Source organism: Chionomys nivalis, chromosome 3 (genome assembly GCF_950005125.1).
Source record: "Chionomys nivalis chromosome 3, mChiNiv1.1, whole genome shotgun sequence".
Classification (NCBI taxonomy): domain Eukaryota; kingdom Metazoa; phylum Chordata; class Mammalia; order Rodentia; family Cricetidae; genus Chionomys; species Chionomys nivalis.
In genome coordinates, this window is record NC_080088.1 from 109867392 (window position 1) to 109894134 (window position 26743).

Sequence of the window (26743 nt, forward strand, 5' to 3'; positions counted from 1 at the left end):
TCCGTGCATACAGTGGAGCATTTAGCCATAAAAAGAAATGAAGTGTTAACACACCACAGGGATGAAGCTTTGAAAGTCTCTGCTAGGTGAAAGAGGACAGAGAGCCACATGAGGTCAGTACCCTGTGATGTCACTCACCGTCAGCCCCCAGACTAGACGTGGAAAGGAGAATGGCAGTTAGCAGGGCTTGGTACGGAGGGAGCTGGGAGCTGTTGTTCGGTGGGATGATGAAATGCTCTAGTGTAGCAGCAGTGGCTGCACAACCTTGTGCTTGCAGTAAGCTCTGGTGGACTGTAAACTGAAATGGTCAGTTGGCGAAAGAATGAGAGAGAGAGCAAATAGAAATCTCAAGCTTGTGGGCTTGGCCAGTGCTCATGGACTAGATGATGCCTCACTGTGTTTATGGAGGCCTGGGGACAGTGTTCACATCTGTGGTCTGCCTGAGACCTCCTGCACAGCAGGGCCCCAGGTTCTTCTGCAAGGGCAGTCCTGGCAGTTGACAGTCTCGTGCACGTGTGAACAACATCTGCCTCTGTGGAGCACTCCTGCACCTGGCATCGGGCATGTCCTTTTATGGCTCTCATTTGCTCTCTGCCAGTGGAAAGATAAATACCTTTTCAAAGAGCAGATGCCAGCTGCCCACGGTCCCTGCCTGGGTCCCCAGCTGCAGAGTGGGTGGGAGATAGCACTGCTGGGGGCACAGGATGCTGGCTGGGACATTGGATGTGGGTGATATAGACAGCTTGGGGAATCTTACTGCAGACCTACTGGGGGACCTTGCTGAGGACCTACTGGGGAATCTTACTGCAGACCTATTGGGGGATCTTGTTGCAGACCCACTGGGAATCTTGATGCAGACCTACTGGGGAATCTTGAGTGGGGTCTTGTGCTCCCTCAGAATCTTTGTGTTCTTTCCTGCTTCTGGCTGGGCCTAAGGCTTCAAGGAGCAAGTGTGCAAGTAACCAGCTGGGCATACCCAGGCCACCAATCTTTCTGTAAGTGATGAGAGCCAACTGAGTCTTCTTTTCTCATTAGAACCCCAAGTCCAGGGAAGATAAGACTGGCAGCAGGGAGAGGACCATTGTTCATGGCAGGGGATGGGTCACCATGTGGAACCAGATGCTGTCTCTTAAAGCCCCTAAAGGGCGAACTACAGAGGCTAATCCCTCTTATATATTTTTGTTGTTGTTGTTGTTTTCAAGACAGGGTTTCTCTATGTAGCCCTGGCTGTCCTGGAACTCACTCTGTAGACCAGGCTGGCCTTGAACTCACTGAGATCCACCTGCCTCTGCTTCCCAAGTGCTGGGATTACAGGCATGTGCCACCACCACATGTGTCTTTTTGTAGTCTCTCTCTTGTCTTTTTGGTAGTATCTCAGGGCATCATAACTAAATACTAAGAATTAGGTGACTTCTAACAGCCAGAATCCATTCTACACAGTCAGAAGTCCGAATGCTGGATGAGCTGTGCCCTTGAAGCTACAAGGAGGATCTGCCTCTGCCTCCCAAGTGCTGGGATTAAAGACATGCATTACCATTGCCCAGCAACTGTTTTCTTATAGGGACTAAATCCAGTCACACTTGATTAGGACCCATCCTACTTCACTGTGACCTCACCTTAATTAATTATGTCTTTGAAGATCCTGTGTCCAAAGCAGTGTTTGTGAGAACGTGAGCTTGGGGTGAGTTGTCAGATGAAGGACCAGATGAGCGTGAGCAGACATCCCTGTGTGCGTACGCAGGAGCATCCCTCCTGACTAGAAATAAGTTGGGGTGCGCACGCAGGAACACTCCTCCTGATTAGGAATAAGGTGGGGTGGTCTCCTGCCCCTCTGCTCTGAACCTAGCATAATGACCACTTTCAGACTCAGCCCCTTTTCTAGAAAATCTGATACTTGTTTCAGAGGATCATGGCTTGTGGGGGGTTCTTTTCCTTTCTGCTCATAACCTCAGTCTTCCTGGTTCCTCTTCCCTTCCCTTTGGAGTCAAGAGGTAGATCAGAATGGCTCAGCATCAGCCCACAAATGGAGTCTGGCTGGTTGCTGCCCACTGTCCTCTTTGGTTTGTAATTATTTCCAGTTTTCCAGCTGAGAAAACTGTAGACAAGAAGTATGCCTTGGGGCTTATGAGACGGGACTCCAGTCCAGAGGCTGTCATTCTCGCCTCTTTGCCCATGTGCCACCTCCTGCAGGAATCCCGCTGTAGCCAGCTTGATATGTGTGTAGGATCCTCACTGTGCCCTGGGTATGGTGCATCGACTCTCAAGGGCTAGCTGGCTGTCCCTGTGGTGTGCAGGCGTGTGCAGGTTTGTGTGCCTGCTGTGGTTTCCCTGCCCCCCTTTCTCTGGCTTTCTAACACTGGCAGGATCTCTTCTTCGCATCTCTCCACATTCCCTAGGTAGGACGTCCAGCCCAGCGGTTGTTACAGCCTTGTAAACATAAAAGATGATTAAATACTAGGTAACCTACCAGATGAAAAAAGGGGGGATGTGTGCCAAAACCACGAAGATGATTTGGGTAAGTGACAGCGAGGCATTTGATGAAGTTTATGGTTTTTACTCTGAAAGGCAGAAACTGCGTGATAATATCACTCCCCCTTATGAGCCAGCCAAAAGTTCTAGTGCAGATTCCAAAGCAGGCCTGAGGAACCGCGGCTCTGGGCATTGCAACAAGACAGACAGGGCCAAGTGCAGAGACACGAATGTCTATAAATGTTCTTTCGAGGCAAACACCCTTTTCTCTTTAGTGACTGATCTAGATTCAAGCAGTACAATGGTCTGGAACAGAGAAGTACATATAACTCTTAGGCAGATTTAAAAATTATTTAAAAATCGATGTTTTGAGCGAATCCATTTGTCTTAGGTTTGTAAAGTAGATAAACTGGGAAACGACTAGCAATACCGTACCAGACACTATGGCAGCCAGTTAGAAGATAAGTAAGCAGCTGCATCACCTTCCAGGGTGTCAACAGAAGCTGGGTGGTGACTTTGGTGGGGAAGAACCCTCTGATGTCTGTTTGCTTGAGTGTCAGGAGATGGGAGCCCCATTTTCCAGTGGATAGGCATGACACTTGGTCAGTTCAGGCAGCTTCCTCCCTGGGATGCAGTATCTCGGGAGAGGGGCAGTAATGTGCAGGGTGTATTGCAGAGTGCTCCAGATCTCCCAAAGGTGTTGTTCTGATGAGTCTCCCAGAATGTTCCAGAACATATTTGTGCCCCATTAAGTCATCATTACAGAAGCCAGATGTCTGTTATCTCAGTCCTGGATGGATGATGAATGCAATTCTGGGAAAGATGAACCACGCTCTATCCCAGAATGCCCCCTTGCCTTTGAGGTCCCTGCCTTGGCATCCCAGTGCCACTGTGTAGACTGGAAAGTTGTACAGTGTATCTGGGTGAGCCAGGTGAGATGAGCAGAGTAAATTATTACCTCCTGCTAGCAGCTCAGCTGCTGCCCTGGCGTCATCTGCACGAAGTACCTTGCCAGCCAGTCCATCACATTTCCTAACTATTTTTCTTACCTTTCTCAAAAGCATTTCTTGCCTGTCTTTTAATTAGTAGGGACCACTGGAGTAGTTCAGTCGATGGCTGAATCATGTGACTGAAGGAAGCTGTAGGGTGATAGATGTTGTTCCCTCATCACAGGCTAGGCTGTTCTCTGAGATCACCCTCTAGGGCTATCAGACTGATGCCGTTGGGACCCCGTGCTTCCTTTCTCGATGGTCTTGCCTCCTCCCTAGTTCTTTTCTTTGGTTTTGTGATTTCCCACTTCCACATTGTTTCTTCAGAATAGGCTTGTTGCCTCCCCAGGGGGCTAGTATGAGTGCCATGGACTGAGGTCCTGCGCCATAGCTTTTCTCCAAATCCATATGGTGACTGACTAGTCAGCCTAGTAGTGACTGCTGCCATCCTCCTTGGCCAGCCTGTGAGTAGGACAGAGTTGGAGGTAAATATGCAGGAATTCCCCAGCTAGGCACTCAATAATCCTGAGAGAGCCCCCAGAATTGAGTCAACTTATGGGAGAGTTTGTGGTTGTTTTTAGTTCTTTTGGATCATTGAATGAGGTTTGCAGAATTAGTTCATTTGTTCCAAAAATGTATTTTAAAGTTATTTGAGCCACTCATTATTTTATTTGCATTTTGCCCCCGCCCCATTCCCATTTCCTCACCTTTCCTCCCTTTCTTCCTTCCTTCCTCCTCCTAGATGGGGATTGGTGGTTGAGACAGGGTTTCATGTATCTCAGGCTGGCCTCAAACTCTCCATCCTCCTGCTTCCACCTCCCAACCGCTGAGGTTACAGGTATGTGCTCCCACATCCAGCTTTGTTCTGCTGTTTCCAAACAAGCATCAAATGTCAGCATTTACAGATGATTATTAAAAGTCAGACACTGTAAAGGTTGATTAATTACGCCATCTGTGGTATGCATCACGTTTAGTAACCTGAATCTCATTCGTGTCTCAGAATCCATCCCAGTTTTTAACCTTGCCTTCTCTAACAACTCAAAACTTAAGAGTTTTCTAGTATGCGAAAAAACATTTCACCGATGTTTTTCTTTACTATTCATTAATCATTTGCTCACTCATTCATTAAAAAAAAACATATGGCAGAACATTGAAAAAATTGTGCATGGCACATGACTAAAGATAAATTTAATTATGTCTGTGATTTATACTCTATAGAAATAATCACACAATCAGGAAGGCCTGATGTGTTTTGTTTGTTTTTTTTTTTTTACCTAAAATTCGTTGGATAAACAATGCATTTCATACTTGATAGCAACTTGAGAAGGGTCTGTGTGCAAATGCCAGACTTCTTGCCACCCTTGTTTTCAATGTCTTAGTTTTTCTCTCCAGGGACAATGATAGCTGTGTGTGTGTAGCTGTATATATGCTTATTTGTGTATGTCTATGTGTATATGTGTGTTTCTATGTTTATGAGTATGTTTGTTTATGTATATATGTGTTTGTGAGTGCTTATTGTGTATATATGCATGTTTATATGTATATATCTGTTTGTCTGTTTGACTGTGTTTACATGTTGCATGTGTGTGCATGTCTGTGTATGTGTGAATATGTATATGTGTGTGCTTTCTAAGACATTATCTTCATATGTCAGTATATATTGTTTTAAAGAACAGAAATAGCTGCCTGCTGTTACACGCTGCATTTTGAACTTATGGAAGTGTAAGCTGCTGAGGGAGCGCCTGTTGGTACATTTGGCATTGCCAGCTTCCTCAAATAACTGGCTTTGTGTTCCTCAGTTGGGCCCTATTGGGGATGGGTGTTGCTGGAGTTCAGGGTGGTGCTCGAGGATGGGAAGCAAGGGCACTACAGCAGCGTTCTCCTGCAGATACCTGTTAGTGGGGTGTTTCCCTTCTGGGACCGTTGTGGCTGGATTGCTTCCACAGCCTGAACTGCAGCATGTGGCATGTGAATGTGAGCGGTTGGCTTCTAACCTCAAACCCCAGGCGAGGAAAGAGGTTTTCAGTAAAATGAAAATCTGAGACAAGTCTTGACTGAAAGACTTAATCCACCTCAGAAGGCAGGCCACAGCCAAAAAAACTGCCCTGCCCAGTAGGCCCCTGTGTTCACAGCAGAGACCCTGATGCTCAGGAGCCTTGTCTTCAGACTTCCCAGTGGGAGTCAGGGGAGGGGCTTCCTTGACCTTGCCTCTCCTCTGTCAGTTTGTCCATCACAGGGTATCTAAGAAACACCTAGAGCTTTCTGGGTCTCCAGTGGTCTGGCCTGATAAAAGTTTTCTTTCAGGAAATATGTTTAGGGGAGCCCATATGTACCTAGGAGGACCTTCAGCAAGCTTGGGTTGTACAGACCTGTGAACTTAAAACTAATTTTCCAAATAAGGCCATTGTAAGGTGCTACAGTTCACAGAAGGGATGGGGATGGGGTTGGATGGTTAGTTTGTGTTTAATAAGGACAGAGTTCAGATTGGAGGATGAAGAAACTCTAAAGTGAAGGGTGGTGGCAATGATGGTTGCACAACATGATAAATGAACTTAGTACCACTGCTCTGTATGCTTGAAAATGGTCAATGCAGTAAACATCCCATCTGTGTAAACCACATGCAAAAGCCACAGCTCATTGGTGCCCTCCTCTTGTGACCAAATGGACGGGAAGAAATAGCAAAGACTGATCTAAAGAAGAAGCACAGAGAGCTGTCTCTGGTGGTCTTGGCCCACCTTGATTGGTGGGAGCTTGGCCAACCCTGGAACTCAGTTTCTCCCTGGGGTCTTGTTTGGGAGCCGTAGAGAAGTCAGTGATACCAGAGCCAAAGAAGGTGACCTAGAAAGAGAGTGGTTGGGTCACCAGGGCCTCTGTGGCTTGAGTCCTGTGCCTTAACAGGGAAGCAAGCTGCCTAGCTCTGCTATGTCTGCAGGTGTGGCTCCAACCTGACACAAGTGAAGCTCCTAGTGATCTGGGTTAGCCCTTCTCGTGATTTTCCTGTTTTCCGAGGGGCTCAAATAACATTTGTAAAAAGAGCATTTGCCTGGCTCTTCTAGATGCAGCTGTCCCGAGCAGGTGTCTGTTTAGAACCTCCCAGTGACTTGGAGGTCATGGGTGCTCCCCTCTGCTGGGATCAAGGTTCCCAGCTGCAAGGAGAAGCTTCTTGGACCTATGTTGGCCTTCAGAGCTGCCCACCCTGCTGAGGAACTAGGTGTTCTGTGGTGAAAGCCCTCCCCCGCTCTGTACGTGTTCTCTGGGACAGTGCTACTCAGCCTCAGTGCTGAACACTCATTCAGGATGGACAGGGATTGTCCCAGATGTGAGCAGGACTCCATTCCTCTGGCAAGAGCTCTGACTTCGGAAATGGTCCTCTGTCCACAGGGGAGGTTTGTGGACCCCACCCACTGCAAAGAGAAAAGCAAAGGGAAGACCAGTGAACTTTCCTGGGGTGTTTGGACACAGAGAGATTCCTGGCCTGAGTTAGCTTATCCCAGCACCCAGGAAGTAGTTAGAACAATATGGTCATTTTATAGCCAAAACAGATTTCAGGAAGCTGGTGCCACCCAATCTTGTATAGTCTCCCCACCCCCTGGGGTGAGGGGAGGCAGGTCAGAGCTGTCATTTATTTTTTTCATTATTTAAACACTCCTATTGGGAGTGTTTGTTTCTTTATTTTTGAGACAGGGTGTTGCTCTATTCCAGGCTAGCCTGGAACTCTCTATCTCAGACTGGCCTTGAACTTGAGATCTTCTTGCCTCAGCCTCTGGAGTGCTGGGAATACAAGCATGAGCCACCACACCTAGGGCTTATTTTATGATATTCCATTAAGACCATTATTATTTGTGGATGTTCTGAAATGAGTCAGCTTTCCGTGTTTTAGGAATGAATATGAAGACTCTGTCCACTATTTCTTGACTGTCCCGAAGAGCAGAACCAGCTCTGGAGATCTCTCTATTCCTTCAAACAGTAATTTCCTTTTGTTTCTTTGTTTTGTTCTGTTTGAGATAGTGTCTCCCTACATAGGGTATGCTGACTGTGGGAATTCACTGTGCAGCCCTGGCTGGCCTTGACCTCTCTTCTGTCTCAACCTCCCAAGTGCTGGGACTATAATGGGATACCACCACATCTGACTTCGTAACGGTCGCTTGAGATTGTGGGCAGAGCAAGTTTTGCTTTGGGCTCAGATGTGAAGAAGCATGGCCAGTACACCCCAGGGAAGCCCATGCTGGTGACGGAAGTAAACCCCAGCTGACCGCGTGTCAGGGAGGTAACATGACTTGCCACATTCGTGGGGCGCTGTGATCAGCAGCGACACAGCCTCCTCACGTGGGTGGCAAGCTTGTGCTCCTCATTAAGAAAATTGCTACTTTAGAACAGGCTCTGAAAAGAACTTTTTTGCCTTTACTAAAATTAAGAAAATAATAATAAAACAACCCACCCAACACCCTAAACTTAAAAAGAAAAAAAAAACTTGACGTCAACCCAGAAAAAAAAAATCTACACAGGTTCAGTATGGAGTTAGAACTTATTGAGGCCCAGACAGAGCAAAGAAGAAATTCTCATGGGCAAGGCTAAGGCTTCCATCCTCCACTTGCTGCAGTTGTAAAGCCTGAGCCGTGCCACAGAGTGACAGAAAGTGCTTTCCGATAGACAGCTAAATGGATCTGCTCTGAGACGTCCATCCCCTGCAGTCATTCTGCTGGCTGGCCACAGAAACCTGGTGTGGAGCACCTGACAACTGAAGAGGCCCTCAGCTGGAACTTGACTGTCGTGAATGCTGAGCTCAGTTACACCAGGGGTGGGAGCCATCCTCCTGGGGCCAGAGTCATAAATAGGAGATGGCCTCTCTGGTTCTCCATGTAGAGAGAGTGGTGGGCTGCCATGTCAGTCTCTGTGGTCTGTCTTTCAGCACAGTCTTCATGGAAGGGCCATGTGTTTGACAATACTTTACACATCCAGCAGCCAGATGGTCCACACAACCCATCAGTGGTGTGGTATATAAATATTTCCCATCATTACCACAGGGCCGTTGTGCTGACATTAGCAAGGATGAAAAATAAGGAGTGAGGCACTCCTGACAGCCAGTCAGGCCACAGGCAGGCCTGCAAGGCCACCTCTGACTCCCTGGAGGCTTCAGACAAGCGTGGTCTCTGGCTATTCCTCTCCAGATACTCAGGCCCTAAGAGGATCATATTTCCATCAGCTCTTTACCAACACAAGGTTCCCTTCTCAGGAGCCACTGCTTTCCAGCTTGTAAGAACTGTGTCCCAGCTGTTTCCCTCTTTGTTTTGTTTACCAAGAAGCAGATAGCAAAGTTTTTCTTTTCATTCATTTGATTGCAGATTGCCCTCAACTAGGAATCTAGGTATAGATGCTTGTTTTCATCTCATGGAGTGAACATATGCTATAAGGGTTTTAAAACCAGGTAGTAGTGAAGACCATGAATAAAGCTCCTATCATGTGCTTATATTATGATTGCCATGTGCCCAGTTGTTCTCTGTCAGATCTCCCTGGATTATCAACATAGATATTATCAATGATCAACCTAATCTTAGTTGCTTTTTACAGTAAAGGTTCGTGTGTGTGTGTGTGTGTGTGTATTTGTGAGGTGGAGTGGGCAGCTCACTATGTCGCTTATACTGGCTTTACTATCCTCTTCACCCTCTCAGGTAGCATTACAAGCATTCATCCCCATGCCCAGCTTTATTGTCATTCCTGATTATTATCGGATTGGATGCTGGTTTCCATGCAGTGCATTAGGGACCTGTGGTTCTTTCATCTGCCATCCCCTGGGGCTCCATTGGGGTTCTCCTCTGGAGCTGTCAGTCAGCTGGCTGATAGTGGAGGCTGGGAAGGGAGAATGTATAGTACTGCGCATGCTCTAATCCCATGGTCTCACCTGGAGTCTGCTAGGCATGCATCCTCACTCCCTACTGTGAGAGACACGGAGATGAGGAAACAGTCTCAGACAGCAGAGCTGACTGACACAGAATCTCCAGCTGGCACTCTGGTCTCAGACCCACTCTAAGGATCACCCGTTATTCATAGTAAGTCCCACCAGTGTCACTCTCCAGTCGTGTCCAAGTCCCCACTGCAGACAGTGCAGTGCATGGCAGCGAAGAGCTGGAGCCAGGCAACGGATGGCCTGGCCGCCCCACCGGGTCGTTAGAGAAGTTTCAGCTTCAGGGCAGCTGTGGGAGCTCAGCCCGCCCTGCTGGGATGCCGAGAGTCTCACTGAAGCCCTGGCCCCTCTTAGGGACTCATGTGACTGAAGAGGACAAAAGGCCCTCCCTAGTCTCCTGTCAGGGACAGAAGTGTCTGCAAACCCCTTAGCTATACCGCAGTTGTCTGTTGCTCACATGTTAGCCTTTCATGCAATTTGCTCAGGACCTGGTGACACCTCTGCTCACCCATGTCAACTGCAACAGCTTGACTTAGGCTGGAGGCCCCACTTACAAGCCGGCCCAACTCCTGTAACAGAGAGACCATGGTAGTGGATGGGAGCACCAGCAGGGGTTCCCTGCGTGTGCTAGGTGACCTCCAGGGAGCTGGTTTCCAACGTGGCTGCTGCTTTCCTCAGAGCACAAACTCTGGGCTGCCTCTTCTATTCCATCTTTCTTTTCTTATTTTTTTTCCATTGTGATAGTGTATATAGAACATGCAATTGAGCATTTAATTCTATAGTGTACAGTGTTGGGCAGTGGTGGTGCACGCCTTTAATCCCAGCACTCAGGAGGCAGAGGCAGGCGGATCTCTGTGAGTTTGAGGCCAGCCTGGACTACAGAGCTAGTTCCAGGACAATTAGGACTGTTATACAAGAGAAATCCTGTCTTGAAAAACCAGAAAAACAAACAAAACACTATTCTAAAGTGTGCAAAAGGGTGGTGTTAAAATAAATCGTTACTGCTTGGTACCTGTTGGCCCATGGAACACGGTGTGATCACGTCTGTCTGTCTGTTTCCCTATTCCCCTCCTTTCAGTCTCTGGACCCCCATTCTGCTTTCCCTCTCTAGCAGTCTGCCCACCCTAGCTATCTCTTATAATGAATGATATTTTTTCTCTGTCACTGGCTCAGTTCTCTTGGCAGAATGTTTTCAGGGACTGTAGAATGTATCTGAATTCCCTTCCTTTTTACAATGGATGGGCACTGTATTGATGACCTCATTTGCTTATCTGGACCTCCCTCCTTGGATACTGGGGCTCCTCCCACCTGCCTGTTGGATAGAGTGCTGCCGTGAATCTAGGAAGGCACACACCTGTTTGCATACCTGTCTTCAGTTTTTAGCCAGGCTTCCCAAGATGGAGGTTCAAAGTTGGCACATTGTCACTTCCTATCCACTCCGTTGGTTAACCAGGTCAGAGGGCCATTCAAAAGAAGGGGGCAGCACAAGGCTCTGACATCTTGAAGGCCATTAAAGTTGCAGTCTGTCATGACCACTCTGGGGAAGGGCTTTGGGACTGCTGGCTGGTGCCTTTGGAGCACACAGAGTCCCCTGGGTAGGCTCACTGAGACAGGGTCCTGATGGACTGTGTTAGCCATCCCCCAGTGGTTCTTCTTGGAGAGGGCCACAGTCTTCTACTGGCACTGTTTTGTGTTGCTGAAGGCTGTGCCTCTCATTACATAATCTGTTATTCTGTGCTGCACCAGGCCCTGGTTACTTGTCAGAAGTTTCTAAAAGCCAGCTGAATCAGCTCCAGGCAACTGGGGGTGCTGCCTCCCCTCATAGTATTAGTCACTCTGTACTTAGCTAAATTTAACTTTTTATCATCCAAATGATATTTTTGTGGGCTTGGGATTTTACATAATGCTACCAACTGCTGCAGGCTAAGAATTTCTCTTTCTGCTATGTATTCTTTGTGTGTGTTTTGTGTGTGTGTCCTGGGTTTTTCCCCCATGAACTCTTGCCCTCTCAAGGAAACATTGCTGGGCCCCTTTTCCTTGACTGCTTTCCAGCTCACGGCATCATGCTTCAGCTCTGCGTTCACCACTCGCCAGCTGGGAGGAGACGAGCTCCTCATGGCTTCCCAGTGGCCCCTCTCAGGCTTCTGCCTGCACTTGAGGGCTCTCTGCTCTGAAAGTCTTGAGAGTCCCTACTGTCTGCAGCACGCTGGGCCTGAGAAAGAGCAGCTCAACTTCAGAGCAGTGTGGTGGGTGAGCACATACTTAAGATGGAGCTGCGAGAGCCAAGCAGTGAGATGCTCAACTAGTCTGCCCCAACATGGGGTCCCAGAGGCAGGCTCTTCCTGATCTCTGGGGGGAACACAGTGAAGGGCCAGGAATTAATTTCATGGAGAACATAAACCTGGCTCTCAAAAGAAAGCTGTGGCGTGGTGACACCCACCTTGAATCCCAGCACTTGGGAGGTAGAAGCAAAATAATCTCTGTGAGTTAGTGGCTAGCCTCATCTATATAATGAGTTCAAAGCCAGCCAGGGTTACACAAGTGAGAACCCATGTAAAAGGGTGGGGATAAAAGGTAGAACTGGAATGGTATATAGGGAACTGGGCATAAATCTCAGCCCCTATACCTGAGCCTCGCTGTCCAAAAGAGGCTGTGTGGTGGGCCCCCACCTCAGGGTCTGGAATGCACCCATGTGTTTAGGAAGTAGTGGTGGTAGCAGTGGTAGAGGCCCAGGAAGATGCTAAGTGGTTGTTCTCACAGACTCATTCTTGTAGATTTGTGATGTCTGATGTCCATCCTCTCAGATAAGAAAACTAAGTCCCAGAGAGTCTCAGCAGCCCACTAGGTCTCAGAGCCTGTGTGTGGTAGAGCCTGCAGAGCCCATCTGTCTACAGTCCTCCCCCAGAGAGCAGCTTGGTCCCCGGAGTGCAGCCCAGAGTAGGGCATTCACATGGTCTGATTGGGATGCCCAGTTCCTCTGAAACTCTGGGCAGAAGAAGGAGGTTCTGACTGCAGGACCAAGAGAGGGACTCATCTCTCTCAGTGCCCAATCTGTCTGTTGAGTTTTCATAGTTTTCAAAATGCGGATGTATTTTTTCCTTGGTGTAAATTAAGTGACTGACATTGACCTGGAGATACAGCCCAGTGGCGAGCATTTGCCTAGTATGCATGAGGCCCTAGGTTTAATACCCAGTGCAACAACAAACAAGAAAACTAAATTATATATTTTATTTAAAGATTAAGGAAGATTGGAAACATGTCCACACAAAAAATTGTCCATAAGCGTTCACAGCAGCTTCTCCACAATTGCCAGATGTCAAATGGCAGATGAGCAGAAGCAAAATGTGTTCTCTCCACCCAGCAGAGTGTTGCTCAGTTAGGAGAAGGAATGAAGTAAGCTGGGAATATGCTTCCAAGGCAGAGAGCTTGCCTGGCATTTGTGAGACTTTGAGTTCAGTCATGGGCACTGCAAAAAATTACATTAACAATTAAGACATGAAAAAAAGGAATAGCATACTGCCGCTTGCTGTAGTCTCTGAAAACACAGCCCTAGGAAAAGAAGCCAGATGTGAAGGGCTGCACACGGTATGACTCCAGCGATGTAAAATGTCTAAAATAGGCAAATCCACATAGACAGAAAGCAAATCAGTGGTCCCCAGAGGCTGGGGGAGGGGGAGAGAATGAGGACTGGCTCTCATGGGTTTTGGGTTGCTTTGAAGGGTGACAGATGTGCAGACTAAGATAGCATGATGGCTGCACGGCCTTGTAGATAGACTAATAAGCACGCATGATAATCACTGCTTTCCACAGTGAGCTTCATGGCATTGTAGGATATATGTAAATTTTTTTTAAATTGGTGACCCTACTTCCCCGTGGCATTCCAAGGCTCTGGACAGTTTGCTTTGGAGCCACCTGCCTCAATCTCCATGTCAACGGGGGTGGAGACAGCAGGGCTGGCTTCAGTCTCACTACCCACCAGTAGTTGTTTCTAGCCAGCCGGGGCCAGCTTGAGGCTTGCGGACGACTGGGCAAGGGAGCTACTTGGCGCCCCACCAACCCGGTATGTTTTAAGTGTTTGTTTGACATTTATTTAGTGGGGATGAGGAGAGACTGATATTCTATTAATGGAAACCATATAGAGAAACAGATTCGCTTACCAATTCACTTCCACTGACTGAAACAGCACGGGGATCTAAAAACTTTTTAGGAAAGTAATTTCAACTCTTGCTGTTCTTGTCTCTCGAGCAGGTTTGGTTTGGTTTTCTTTTCTCTCCCCGGCAATTCTCCACATCTTTGAGGGGTATTCTGGAGATTCAGGTTTAACACTTAGGTAGCAAAATGGTTTATTCTTGCTCCTAGGAATAGTAGCAGATACTGTGTTATATGAGTGTAGACCCCAGCTGCTGGAGTCATGGCTACCCACGTGTGGAGCAGGCATGCAACAGATTTCAGCAAGGAGGATGCTTCAATTCTCCCTGTGTATGTTCCAGGTTGTTGAAAGGAACTTGAGTTGACCCATGACATATTTTTGTTTCATTCTAATAGGGCTCTGTGCACCTGTCCTGAGCTCTGTTCTGCAAGTGACTGTCATGAGGCCTGCTACTAACCTAGTGCCGCGTGCATCGCATATCTTCAGTGGATTTCGTCAGGGCATGAGTACCCACCGCACCACTCTTGGCTTGTCTTTCCCCTAGTCTCCTGGGTGTGAGTCACCATTGACCTTTTCACCCATGGGTGGGCTAGTCACATAGAATGGTGGGGCTTGCCTGACAAAACTGGCACATCAGTGACCAAGGTGTTGTCATGGCAAACCCTCAACCTTCCCCACAGTTTCCCTTACCTTGGAATGTAGGGACACTAAATGATGATCTCATAGCTGTAGAAGTATGGTGGCAGTGGAAGCTAAGAATCGGGATGGAACGGCTGTGTGGAGCTGGGGAGCTGCAGCAGCAGATGCATGTAGAGTGAACTGGGTGGCCTGAGCAGCTGCCCCCACTGCACTGTGGGGAACCTGGTCAGGAAAGTATAAGGCTCTGTGCATGGGCACGAGGGTCAGAGCGGGACTGCCCAGGAGCCTCTGTTTGAAGGCCAGCCCCAGAAGTGTTCCCTAGGGTGTGGGATGGGCAGTGTGGGTGGTGTGTGAAGAGCCGCTGTTCCCTGCAGCCACACCTCCCACCACTGTGCATCACTAGCTCTCCGCACATTCCATTCCCTCCTTCCCTCTCTGGCTCCTGCTGGCTGTGCTGCTCACTGCAGTTGATCACTTTGTCATTCTGAGCCTCCATTACAGGCCCCTTGGGTTTATGCTCGCCTCTGTCAAGACTGCGCTGACAGGACTGGTGTCTTACTGGTGCTCGACATCAGACTTTGAACTAGGACTGCCCTAGACTTGGCTTTTGGTCCCTGACACATTATTATTCCTGTGTCTGTAACTTGCTGGTGAATTGCAGGGGAGGTCATTGGAGGCCTCTTAGATAGCTGCCTCTTCCTAGGCCTAGGTACAGGCACAGGGAAGTGGGGCTCCTCAGTGTGTCTGACAGATGAGTACTAGTGTTGAGCTGTGATGTGGACCTGGCATGTTTCAGGCTCTGTGGCAGCCCTGGGCTGAGCAGTGGCTTCATTGGTCCTTGTGGATATTCTGTTGTCTGTAAGGCCAGTTGAATCTGAGACTCACTGAAAATTCACTTCTCTCTTTTTTTCTTCTTGTTTAGTGAGCTTAGCTCTGGCCTATTGGTACTCAGTAGAAGTGGGCATCTGTTTCTAACGTGTCTAAGGGCCTTAGAGGATTACTGGCAAAGCTGGAGGCCACCTGCATCTTCCATCCGAGGGTCCAGCCAAGTGTCTCCTGACTCCTTCTTGTTTTGCCTAGTTTTCCAGCTGTTCCTACTCCACTCCCACCCCACGGCCTGACATTGTCCAATCCTAACCAGGTCCTGAGTAAAGGAAGCACTTAGACCGAAAGCCAAGAGTTCTGGTCACTTACAAGAAGGCAGTGGTGTGCTGGCGTATTAGTCCCACTCCCTGTGTGGTTTTCCTAACTGGACAGTGTGGAGGTATATCCATCACTGGTTCAGAGTTAGGCCTTTCCTCCCCAAATGTATTCATCAGGATCTGTGAAATGGATACCTCTCTGCCATACACACCCCTTTGACTCTCTTGCTCCCCTAAGGCCGTGAGTCTGATACTGCTCAGGCTGAGGCTGGCTCTGCAATATCCATGTTGGTTGGTATAGCGTAATGAGGAGCTCAGTTGGCTCATGTCTTCTACTTTTGGGTTTCTCCCTGCAGGATGCTGGCACGTGTGTCCTGGTCCTGACTCCCTTCTGTGGAATTGATCATTCCTCTTCCTGTGGTGGAGACATTGACAGAGCTGCTCAGATCCACAGGTAAAGACCAACTGCCTGCTACAGTGGCCCTGTCTTCCTGCCCAGTCTTTAAAGTTGGAGGGCTATGGAGCCTTTTCCTTTCCTCCCTAACTTCCTATGGACTTTGCTTTCTGGACACTCATCGGTGGGCTTGGGATTTGGGATTGCAGGGACTGCACATTGCTTCTAGGGAAGAAAGCTGGGAGGGGAGGGAAGCCTCTGCTGTGGCCATTGAACTTCATCTTACTCGAGGGAGCTGAAGCCTCAGGTGTTAGACTTAGTCGCATGGCTGGCCAGTAGCAGGCTTGAGATTCGACCCAAGTCCAGACCAGGAGCGCACAGCCTAGCTTTCCAAATGCAATGCCTAGGCCTTTGGGTTCCACCCTGTCTTGCTCTTGGCTCCTTCCCTCTGGGCCCCTTCCTCACTGGGAAGCTCCCAGGGCACAGGGTTGCCTGGGCTGCCTCTGGCTTTTGCTTGCAGGCTGGCACCGAGAGCTGTTGTTTTCTCTAATTGCTCATTTTCTTCTCTTGCCAAGAAATGGCCTCCAAGTGCTAAGGAGAAAACTGCTATGTTATGTTGTTGTTGTTTTGTTTTGTTTTATTTCACTTTCAAAAGTGTCTCTGCACAGGAGGGATTATGGGGATAGTGACATCAGAGCACTTAGCCCCAACTTCTGTGGTCTGGTCTGAGCTCCATGGTTGGACTTGTGCTAGTAGAATTGATTTCCAACATTCGGCAGAGCCCCCAGAAAACCCTTCCCTGCAGGACCTGAATGTTGATGTCACCTCTTGGCATTCAGAGGGACCCTGCCCCTGCTTTACTTGGGGCCTCCACTTCCTGTTTCTTTTCTCACAGGAAGGGGCTCTTTCCTGCTTAGCAGCTGTCATCAGTGAGTTTGCAGAGGTGATGGCCTCACAGCCCGCCTACCCAAGGTTCTCAGTGACTTCCCTGCAGACATGGTCAAATGCTTGGTGTACAGTAGGTGCACTGGGCATGCTGTGCCAGCCTGCAAACACAGAAGGGGTTACCATTCCAGGTGCCAGGGATGCAGCCGTGAACGAAGCAGACAGAAGCCCCATGTGAGCAGTTTCCATCCTGGTGCAGTCTCCTCTACTCACTCTGTTTGCCAGCTTCCTGTCTTCCCTCCTGAGCCCACTTCGAGTACTCCTTGTAAGCCCCCCAACCCATGCTAACCCACCCTTCCTCTTCATATTGTCCCAGACCACTGCTGTCACCATCAGCTCTGAAGCTTCTGTGTGCCTGTCTGTGGGCTGTCAGTCTGAGGGCCCTTTAATGGATGAGACTCTGTACCTCTCTTACTGCCTCCACTTCTCCTGTAAACATTAGGCCTGAATGGAGCAATCACGTTTGCTTGCTGCAGGCCTTTGAGCTGCCCTGGAAGTTTGTAGTAACATGATGGGCACAGAACTCTGAGTGGAAGGCAAGTTTATGGATGGAGAGCAGCCCTGTCAGTGGTGACTGAGAACAGGAATGTTCCCCCTGCCCTCCTCTGCCAGGGTGAGGAATGAAAGGACCCAACAAAGTTTATTTTTAGAGACACTTCTTGCTCCAGAGGAACCCAGGCTGTTTCCTTCCAGAAGGGTGGTAGGCTGGAGGGCCCAGCAGGACAACTGGCTTGTTCCTTGGCAGCCTGGCATCTTCTGCATTTGCCTGGTTCAGAGGCACAGAGAGTCTGCCCCAAAGAGGGTCCTAGCTGAGAAGGGAGAGCATTTGCCCTCAGCAAGTAGAGCAGGCTTCATTCTGAGAGATGCAGTAGGAGTCTTAGCCTTGACTGCACCTTGGTGTCCTTGAGGCTAGAATGCAACAAGAAGGGTCTCCTGGCACAGGCCTTTGTGGCTTCCTTCCTACTTCCTGGTGTAGACTCAGGCTAGGAGGGGTACTTCCTGCCATTGTCTGTGTGACAGGCCTCTGGAAGGTCACTGTCTCCTCCAGAGGAAGAGGGCCTGGGTAGGGCCTCAGAACACAGCAGTAATGGACATAGAATACGGGTGTCTGTCTACCTTTCTTTCCTTTTTCTGGATCTGAGCTGAAGCCAGGACCTAGGTAGCGGTGCCACCTGGGCAGCTGAGCCTCTGGGCCACAGTTTCTCATCTGTCTTTGTGGTCAGCCTTGTCCCCATGTGACAAAGTTGGCCAGTGTATTCCTTTGGGTCTAGGCCATATCAGAGCCCAGGATGGACAGGGCTGAATGACATGACACGGAGGGAAGGCAGCACCCTGAGGTTCTTGTCCTCAGCACTCTGCTCTCCACGCAGTGCTGGTGGAAGAGCTGGGGAGAGCTGATGGCCTAGCCCTGCTGGAGCAAGCTCTGCACTTTCCTTCTGCTGGCTTGGCCTGTCTGTATTCTGTGGTCTGATGGGCTACTTTGACTCACATCCTGCAGTTTACAGGACATGGGCTTGGCCACAAACCTCCAAGGACTCACTCTCTGCCTGTAGGCCTCCCCTCCCCGGCTTACACCCCACGAGGACAGCACTCTCTCTGCCTGTAGGCCTCCCCTCTCTGGCTTACACCCCATGACGACAGCACTCTCTCTACCTATAGGCCTCCCTCCCCAGCTTACACCCCACGAGGACAGCACTCTCTCTGCCTGTAGGCCCCCCTCCCCAGCTTACACCCCACGAGGACAGCACTCTCTCTGCCTGTAGGCCCCCCTCCCTGGCTTACACCCCATGAGGACAGTCCTCTCCTTGGGTCCTGTCTGTTTAGGCAGAGCACTGCTTTCTACACATGTGCTTTCTTTCCAGCCAGGCAGCAGAGTCTGGCAGGTGCTCCTCTCTCCACTGAGGATCACCTGTGGAAGATGCTTTGTGTCAGCCAACTTTCTGTGACTGAGGGATTCTAACTGTCGTGGGGCAAGGTTTGGGTTGGCTGTGACTGGTTGTTCCTGTTGCTTTTAGGCTTATGCTAGGTCCCACTTCATGGTGCTGCATGTGGCAAAGCAGAACCCTTCCCTCAAGGCCAGGAAGGAAAGAACAGAGAAGAGAAAGGGGGTGGGGTTTTTCCCCTTTGAAGGCAAGTCCCCAGTGTTCTAAGACCTCCCACTACCCCACTTCTCAAACAGATCTAACAATCTCTCAGTAACTATGCAATAGCACAGTTGTTCAGGATGCTCAACAAGATAGAAAGTGAAGCCTGGGGATACAGCTTAGTGGTAGAGTATGCCTAGCATGTGTGAAGCCCTGTACTGTCAGAGGTGGGGGGCGGGAAGAGAAGCTCTCTGAGAGAGACTATCTGGGACTGACTGGGGATAGAGAACAAAGGGAAGAATAGCAGGGATTTGGGGGTGTCAAGAATGAGGAGGGCATGGCCTTGTAAGTTGGTGCTAAGGCCTTGACCTTGACTTTGAGTGGCATGAGGCCGTGAAAGCGTCTGGACAGCTGAGGACCAGGATCAGCCTGTGGCTGCTGTGTTCACAGGCTGCAGAAGCACAGGAACAACTGCAGTAAAGGGGTCGGGGTGCTTGGACCTAGGAGTGCCCGTTGAGCTCTAGGTCTGTCTTCAAGTATTCCTGGAAGGACTCTTTATCCACATTTAAAAGGGTTTTGTAGCCTTGGAGGACCCAGGAGACCTTCTGATCTGACTTTTTTTTTTTTTTTTTCGAGACAGGGTTTCTCTGTGGTTTTGGTTCCCGTCCTGGAACTAGCTCTTGTAGACCAGGCTGGCCTTGAACTCCCAGAGATCCGCCTGCCTCTGCCTCCCGAGTGCTGGGATTAAAGGCGTGCGCCACCACCGCCCAGCTCTGATCTGACTTTTAATGTAACCTGTGGAGAAAGGAAATTGAAGCCCAGTAAAGGAAGTTTTGTGTCCAAAATCAAGTGACAGAGCCAAGCAGATTTGGGATTCTGGAATCTTAAATCCCGTAGTTTGCAGCAGAGCTGGGTGGTCCCTTGTGTACAGGCATATGAGCCACAGGCAAAAGAGCCTGCCCCACACTGCTACAGCTGAGCAGTGATATCTTGCAATGCCAGCAACACCGTGGGTGGCAGCCTCCGCTATGGGCAGGGCCCGAGGCTTTGCATGCTGAAGGTTCTTGGCACTCCAGGCCTTCAGCAGCTCTGTCTGGGCCACTGCCCAAGATTCTGACTCTAGTTGGATTGCGGTGTTTGTGATATCTAAGGCCTTGGGCAAATCAAAGCCAAAGCTCATGGTACTCTTTATTCAGCTTTGACTGAGCTTCTGCTGAGGGGAGGGCAGAGGCCAGGGAGAGACTGTCCTGCCCTTCAGGAGCTGACAGGTCAGCCAAGGCGTGTGTGGTAGAGGTGGGGCAAAATGTCCGTGTTTGAGACGTGCAAAACTGGCCAAGGGCAGGGATCATTGATCTAAGGTATGAAACAGCCTCCATAGCCTCCAGATACTCCAGTGCGTACCGCCAGAGCTCATGTCCACCGTGGTGGTCCTCTTCAGTCTGTGGTTTTGCCTGTTGTGATAAAGGGACACAGAAGTCCAGCTGTGTCACTGAGAATGGATATCACTTACAGCCAGGAGGACCTGCTGTGCTCTTGACACCATTGCTCTCCCGTGTCTCCTTGCTGTCTCTTCGGAAGGGGTTCTGGTCACTGTGTTTCTAATGACAACCATTATAGTTCTCTAGCCAGTAGATAGAAGAGGCCTGTGCTATCCCCTAGGTCCAGAAAGTAGGACCTGGGTGTCCTGTGCAGAAGGGCCACCTGAAGAAGGTAGAGGAAGATCTTGTTTCTGTTTTCTTGAGGAACTATGAGTTTGTAGGCCAAAGTGGAAGCAAACATCCAGTTTGATTTTCCTTTGTGCTGTTTAACTCAGCCTGGTCCATTTGCCATACAAACATGGAAATTGCTGCCTCTGGCCGCTTTACAGACTGCCTCTGGCACCTGCCCTTTGCTCTGGTGAATAACCTGGCAGTCACAGTACATGGGTAAGAACATGCTATCATAGGCAGAGCAGCAGGGCCAGGCCTGGGTGGCGGGAGGCGTGGCCAGACTCCAGGCATCTGTGCACAACAAACTTCTGGAAAATCAGTTGCTGGCACCCGAGGATAGAGGGTGAGGGCAACAAAGCACCCAGAGACCCTTTCTGGCCTGAAAACATAGCCAAGAGGCTGAGCATAGTGGCTTGTAGCTGTGACTGCACTCAGGAGGCTGAACTGAGAATTTCAGCTGACTACTAAGTTTCCAACAAAGCAAAATAAAACCCCAGAAAACAAAACCAAAGACAAGTTCCCTGTCCAAAGGACTGTGGGGCTGTGAAGATGCACTTTCTAGTTCTCTCAGCATCCTGCACCAGGCTGCAGCCCCCTGCACAGCCTCCTTCCGTACTGGCCTGCGCGTCTGACTTGCTTTGCTCAGATGGCCTCTGTCATTTCTGCTGGGACTCTTAGGTGTAGTCCGGTGCTCTAGGACCCCTGTGACTGGGGCCTCCAAGGCTGAGTGCTGTTTCCCACATTGTGATAACTTCAGGACTTAATCTTTTTGTCTTCTATGAAAAGGGGGTTGCTGATTTACCCCTGGATTGAGCAGTGTCCTCGGTAGGTCAGTTATCAGACCGGCCTGGGTTAAATGTGCTCTGTGTTGGAGCTGTGCCCGAATAAAAGGAAGTCAGGCTGTGTTGTGTGGGGCTCAAGGAGAACCGTCCTCTACTCTCCCCAGAGAATGCTTCTCCTTAGGGTCCGCACTCCCCAGGTTCCTTCCTCCTTCAGCTAAGCTTCACTCTTCCCCATTTGTCATTCAGAGGACAGGTGTTCTGGGGAGACGGTCATGGTCATTCCCTGGTACTTCATTCTGGAGGACTTCATTAAAGCCCAAGTCAGGGAGTGCACTGGTGGCATCCCAGCAAGGGACCTTCTGTGTCACCAGCCACCCAGGGCTGGCCCATCTGATGTCACAGGTGTCCTTTTAAAAACCTGTTTTTTAATTAGCTTCCAAAGGAATAGCTTTCCATACGTACTTCACTTTGGTTGATTCTCCCCTTTCCCCAACTTCCCTTCAGCTCCCTACCCTTCTTTCTTTTCTGTACCTTTTACCCCAGCATTTTTCCTTTCCACTGGAAATAATAGGCTTGATTGTCTGGGGTGTGCAGCGGGGGGGACAGGTGCAGTTTTTGAACAGCTAGGAAGGATCCCCCAAAGGTAATTTAGACTTGGAAAAGATGGTGAGCTTTGCAGTGTCAGGTCTTTAGCAGGTACCCCACAGTGTGCTGGTCTTGGCTCTATGGCAATCTGCCTGAGGCACCTTAGCAGGTCCCCTTAGCTCTCTCTGCCTCACTTTCCCCATCCATGAGATGAGCAGTGTCAGGGTTTACTCTAAGTCTCTGAGAGGACTGAGCAGGTAAACGTCTGTGGAGTCCTAGGACCAAAATTATTGTACACATGTCAGCTGCTGTGGCTATGCCAGGCCCTGCCTGCCTGTGCCCTTTAGAGCTGGCCTTTCCTCTTTTCTCCTTCCTTCCTTCCTTCCTTCCTTCCTTCCTTCCTTCCTTCCTTCCTTCCTGCCTGCCTGCCTGCCTGCCTGCCTTCCTTCCTTCCTTCCTTCCTTCCTTCCTTCCTTCCTTCCTTCCTCCCCCCCCCTTTTTTTTTTTGGCAAGATCTCACCGCGTAGCCCTGATTGGCCTGGAATTCTCTATGTAGATTAGGCTGGCCTTGAACTCACAGAGATCTTCCTGCCTCTTCCTCCCATACACAGAGATTAAGCATATACACTACCATTCCCAGCCTGTAAATGTTTTTTTAAAAGAAAAAAGAAAGAAAGAAAAATGCCTCCTGGGAAGCCCCAGCACTGTAGGTATGGCCGGCAGCCTACAAGCAGGAAGGTGGGTCTCTTCCCCTGCTACTGCCTCTGTTGACAGACCCCAGCAGAGCAGCAGTTCCCCAACAAACAGCGCTGGCAAGGAAGACAAGAGCGCCCAGATCTGCCTTTGTCCTGGTCACCACCCTGGTGTGTTCATGCTCTCATCTGGCCAGGAAGTAGGATCCAATGAGGTAGAAGAATATTTAGTCTGGAATGGAGGGACAAATGTAGTTTAGAGCTTGTGATTCATGGCTGGAGATGCCAGCAGTGCAGCCAGGGAAGTGAGAAGACAACAGTTAGCTGCCCAAAGCGGGAAGATCTCTTAGAAGAGGGAGAACGGGAGAAAGCAGACAGAATGGCACAAATCAGCACCTTTAGCACTCAGAGTTGTGTGTGGATCCAAGTTCCAGGAAGTGCTGGGCCGCTCAAGTGTAAGACTGGAGGAGGGGGCAGGACAGAGGCTGATCCCACAGCACAGCTGTTGGGAGAGACTTGGAGAACATGGGATTCAAGGAACTCACTGTCTTTGTGGCTGTTTCTGCGGCCCTGTGTATTTGCTACCAGCAGAAGGAACCTCATTTTTCATCCACATGTTTCTGACCTTACCCTGGCTCTCCGCTGCATCTTTAGCACCTAGTTATGGTTCTGATCTATCCCTGAAGCTCCACTTGATCTATTGCAGGTCTCTCGAGCGCCCAGAGCCCAGTTTCTCAGAGAGCTCTGTAGATTGCCCCTCTCCCCATGGAAGAACAGCAGTTGTATGGGACCTCAGCGTATCACTTTTCTGGAAGAGCCCAGAACACAGTGTCATTAGCTTCTGACCCCAGTGTCTGCTTCAACATTTTTTGGAGGATGATGTTAGGCCTTCAGAATGCTGACTTCTCCTACCATGACATTGGAGATGGAGCAGGGGCTTGTCTCCAAACTGAGGTTGAAAGGTGTTGGGTATGTAAGAAGCAGGACACAGTCTCCATCTCCCCCACAGGCACATTCCAGGTTCGATTTGAGGGTCAGACTGGAGGGCTGTTCCCTAGGGTAGCAATGACCCGCTTTCGGTGAGCCTGGACCTGCTGCCTTGGTTCTCTTCTCCTTTCTGAGCTGGAAGGTCTGCTCCGATTAGCACGCTGACGTCAAGAAAGCATGTCACCTTCAGTCTCCCCTCAGCCTGGCAGCTGCGATATATCAGTTCAGATGTGTCCCCTGCCTCACTACAGGGGCTAAGGCCAGCAGGAAAAGAGGGATTATGTTGTTCCCATCTGTCTGCAACTGCCTGCCCAGGCTGCATCCAGCTGTTCCCCATTCCCTACTGCCAAGAGGCAGATGTTAGGGTGAGGTCAACCTGGGATCTGGGGACCTGTCCATCAGCTTCACGTGAATGTCTTCAAGGCTATTTCTGGCCTTGCCATTATCCCAACGGCTTCAAGTGATAAATATAGACACAGATTGAAAAGCCCCAGTGGCAGGCAGGCAGGCAGCATTGGGGGAGCGTGTGGACGGGGGCTCGGCTATAAATAAGTCTGCTGGAACACCTCCCCAGCCATGCCACCACTGCTGCTGCCAGGCTAGCGTGCTTGTGTGTGTGCACTCAGAGAAATCCACTCCCTCCCCAACTCCCTGCCTGAGCACACTTGTTCCTGTGGGATCACAGTAGAGGAGGGGTGGAGAGAGGTTCTGCTAAGGAGATGGAAGAAAAAGACTGCAGTATATGTTAGGGGCTGTAGATAGCAGGATGAACTGCTGTGGTCTTCTTCTTCAATACCAAGTAACCATTGTAGAAGGGAAATGTCAAGTGATCCAGCAAGCGGGTCCTGGGGAAAGCCACATGGCATGGGGAATATAAAAATATGTCCCTGCAGCCTTCAGTCCTCTCAGTTTCTCTTGGTGTAGCAGATCTGAGGAGGAAGAGGCAGTGCTCCTGCTGGAGGCTATCATATATCTCATTTGCCCTTCCCAAACCCACCCTCTTTGTGAGAGCACAGTTTATCTCTGCCCATCTCTGTTCCCACTGCCGGACCCCAGGCCAGCTCACCAGGTGACCCTAGTTTGGGCTGAGTTCACACAGGCAGGAATTCCAGCTGTTCCCTGACCTGTGGCTGTCCCCCACCTCCACTCACGCCTGTCTCCATCTTCCTGCCTTTCTTGGCATCCTGTAGTTCCTCTCCTTGCGCCTTCCCTTCCCTGTCTTTTTCCTCCTCCGCCTCCTCTCAGCCAGAAGCAATTACCTGGGGCTGCTGGATGGGGATTGTGCTGTGCTCAAGAGATGCTTCACTTCTTGTGGAAAGGTTAAAAGTCGGTAAGCTGGCAAGGATCTTGGGAACTCACCATGAAGAAAGTACCATGGCCATGCAGTCACCAGTCATGAGAAGTGACGCCCCGGGAGCCCCTCTGTGGCCTCATTTAACAAGGGCTGAGCATTGGAGCATGAAGCTGGACCTAGCGAGAAGTGGCGTGTATTAATATTGTATAGATAAATGATTCCCTGAGTATTTTGGAGATTGCAAGAGTAGGCTGTCTTGTATGAGAGTAGCTTTGAGGGAGGGAATCATGTTCCCTTTCCCCATGTATTCCCTGTGCTATAGGGCTTCAGGAGACAAAGGAAAGCACAGGACCACTTTGGCCTATTGAGTGGGTAACATATGCAAGGACTTGCTGCTTAGTCTTAAGTGTGCACTCTGTGTGCTCAGTATTACTGCCAGGATGAACTAGGTCTGGCTCTTGGTTTCAAGGCACTCTTAAGCCACAGGAGGAGACAAGGCGCTATGCTTTTATGATACCCATGCAAATGACAACCACACTCTATAGGAGCTGGGGCTTCTGCTCTGGTGCTGACATATGAACTGGGTTGTAGAGAAGGCTGTTTGCTGAGCACAGACGTGGGGTTGGGTATGCAAGGGAAGGAAGCACTGCAAGCCCCTGTCTGTTATGGACAGCCTGGAATTCTGGCTGTGGTGCCTGGTCGAACTATGCTGGGGGAAGCTGGGCTGAGGGAAGAACCAAGTGGAATCTTGTGCAGGGTGAAGCTTAGATGGCATCTGGGAGTGGAGGAGAATGTCGAGGGGCTTTAGAGGAATGCCAGGAGCTGGTGTGTATTTTAGAAGCTTCATTTGACTTTGTGTGAGTGACAGGCAGGGAATGGGGGCACACATTACAATGTCTTTGTGGAATACCTGGAAGGTTTTTCTTTCCTCTTTTCCCTATTTCTTTTCATGAGGTCCTGTAAAATTGGGGTATGTGCTCATGGGTGCATGCCCAAGAGACAGTTGTTTCTAAAGATGGCAGTGCTGAGTGGCCATGAGCTGAGGCTTGCAGGGGCTTGTGACAAGCACAGAGCCATCGGTTCCAATTTGCTTAGCTCTCCTCTTCAAGGGTGACTTTGTCCAGCAAGCTTGGCCAAAGCCAGTAGCCAGGCCTACAGCAGAGATAACCAGTACCCCAGAAATTGGCCTAGGTCTTTCTTGACAAGCTCCCACATCCCTAAGTTGCACAGGCTGCTCCTTAACACAGTGTTTGAATCCCTGCTTGCCAATTGGATCCATTCACCTCTGTGGTGATGCAGAACCCAGAACTTCAGCCTCCAAAGAAAAGTGAACAAAGAAAGCATGCTGTGTAAGGAACAGATAAACACATCTTCTCAGGGACCACAGAGCCCTGAGTGCAGACTAGACCACAGTCTCATGATCTAAATACTGTTGTGTGTGTGGTTTTGCCAGCGTGGACTGATAAATAGGGTGATGAAATGAGGCTGAGGACAGAGGTGGTGTTTGTGAAGGGCTGGTAATGAAAAATCAACAGCTCTGCTGTTCCTATGCAGACCCTCTATCCAGCCCTTCAGTTCTAGACCTCTTCTCAGTTGGGGAAACTCACCCCAGAAGGGGGAGGGCCACACACCAGGTACCCACAGAACACCTAGGCCATCCTGGTACCTGCAGCTATTGTTCTCCCCCTCAGCAGGGATGTGGGAAACTCATGAAGTTGCTGGGATATGGAGGGACCCCAGAGACTTTCTAGAACCCTCTGTCTTGCTCCATCTGCTTCCTAGCCAGTGGTCATACAATCCATGCTACAGCTTGCTATACTCTCCTGGCTTCCTTATCAAGCTGACTCTTTCTATTTGTACCTCTGGCCAAGCTGGGCTGTTGTCTGTGCATCTGCCTCCTAGGAAAACAAGTAAGTGCTTGCTGGAGGTTCCGCATTCCAGTCTGAGAGAAGGCCACTCTGTGCCCTTGGGCTGTCTGAT

At 49.7% G+C, this 26743-nt stretch overlaps 1 protein-coding gene across 6 annotated transcripts in view; it reads left to right on the forward strand.

The window, feature by feature from the left end:
- The window catches only part of Pitpnm2 (phosphatidylinositol transfer protein membrane associated 2), a 138998-nt gene that overhangs the window by 16132 nt on the left and 96123 nt on the right, over positions 1–26743 (forward strand). For all 6 annotated transcript variants that reach the window (XM_057764544.1, XM_057764537.1, XM_057764540.1 and 3 more), the window contains exon 2: positions 15648–15745. The gene's annotated coding sequence lies outside the window, so the exon portion shown is untranslated. The remainder of the gene's footprint in view (positions 1–15647; positions 15746–26743) is intronic.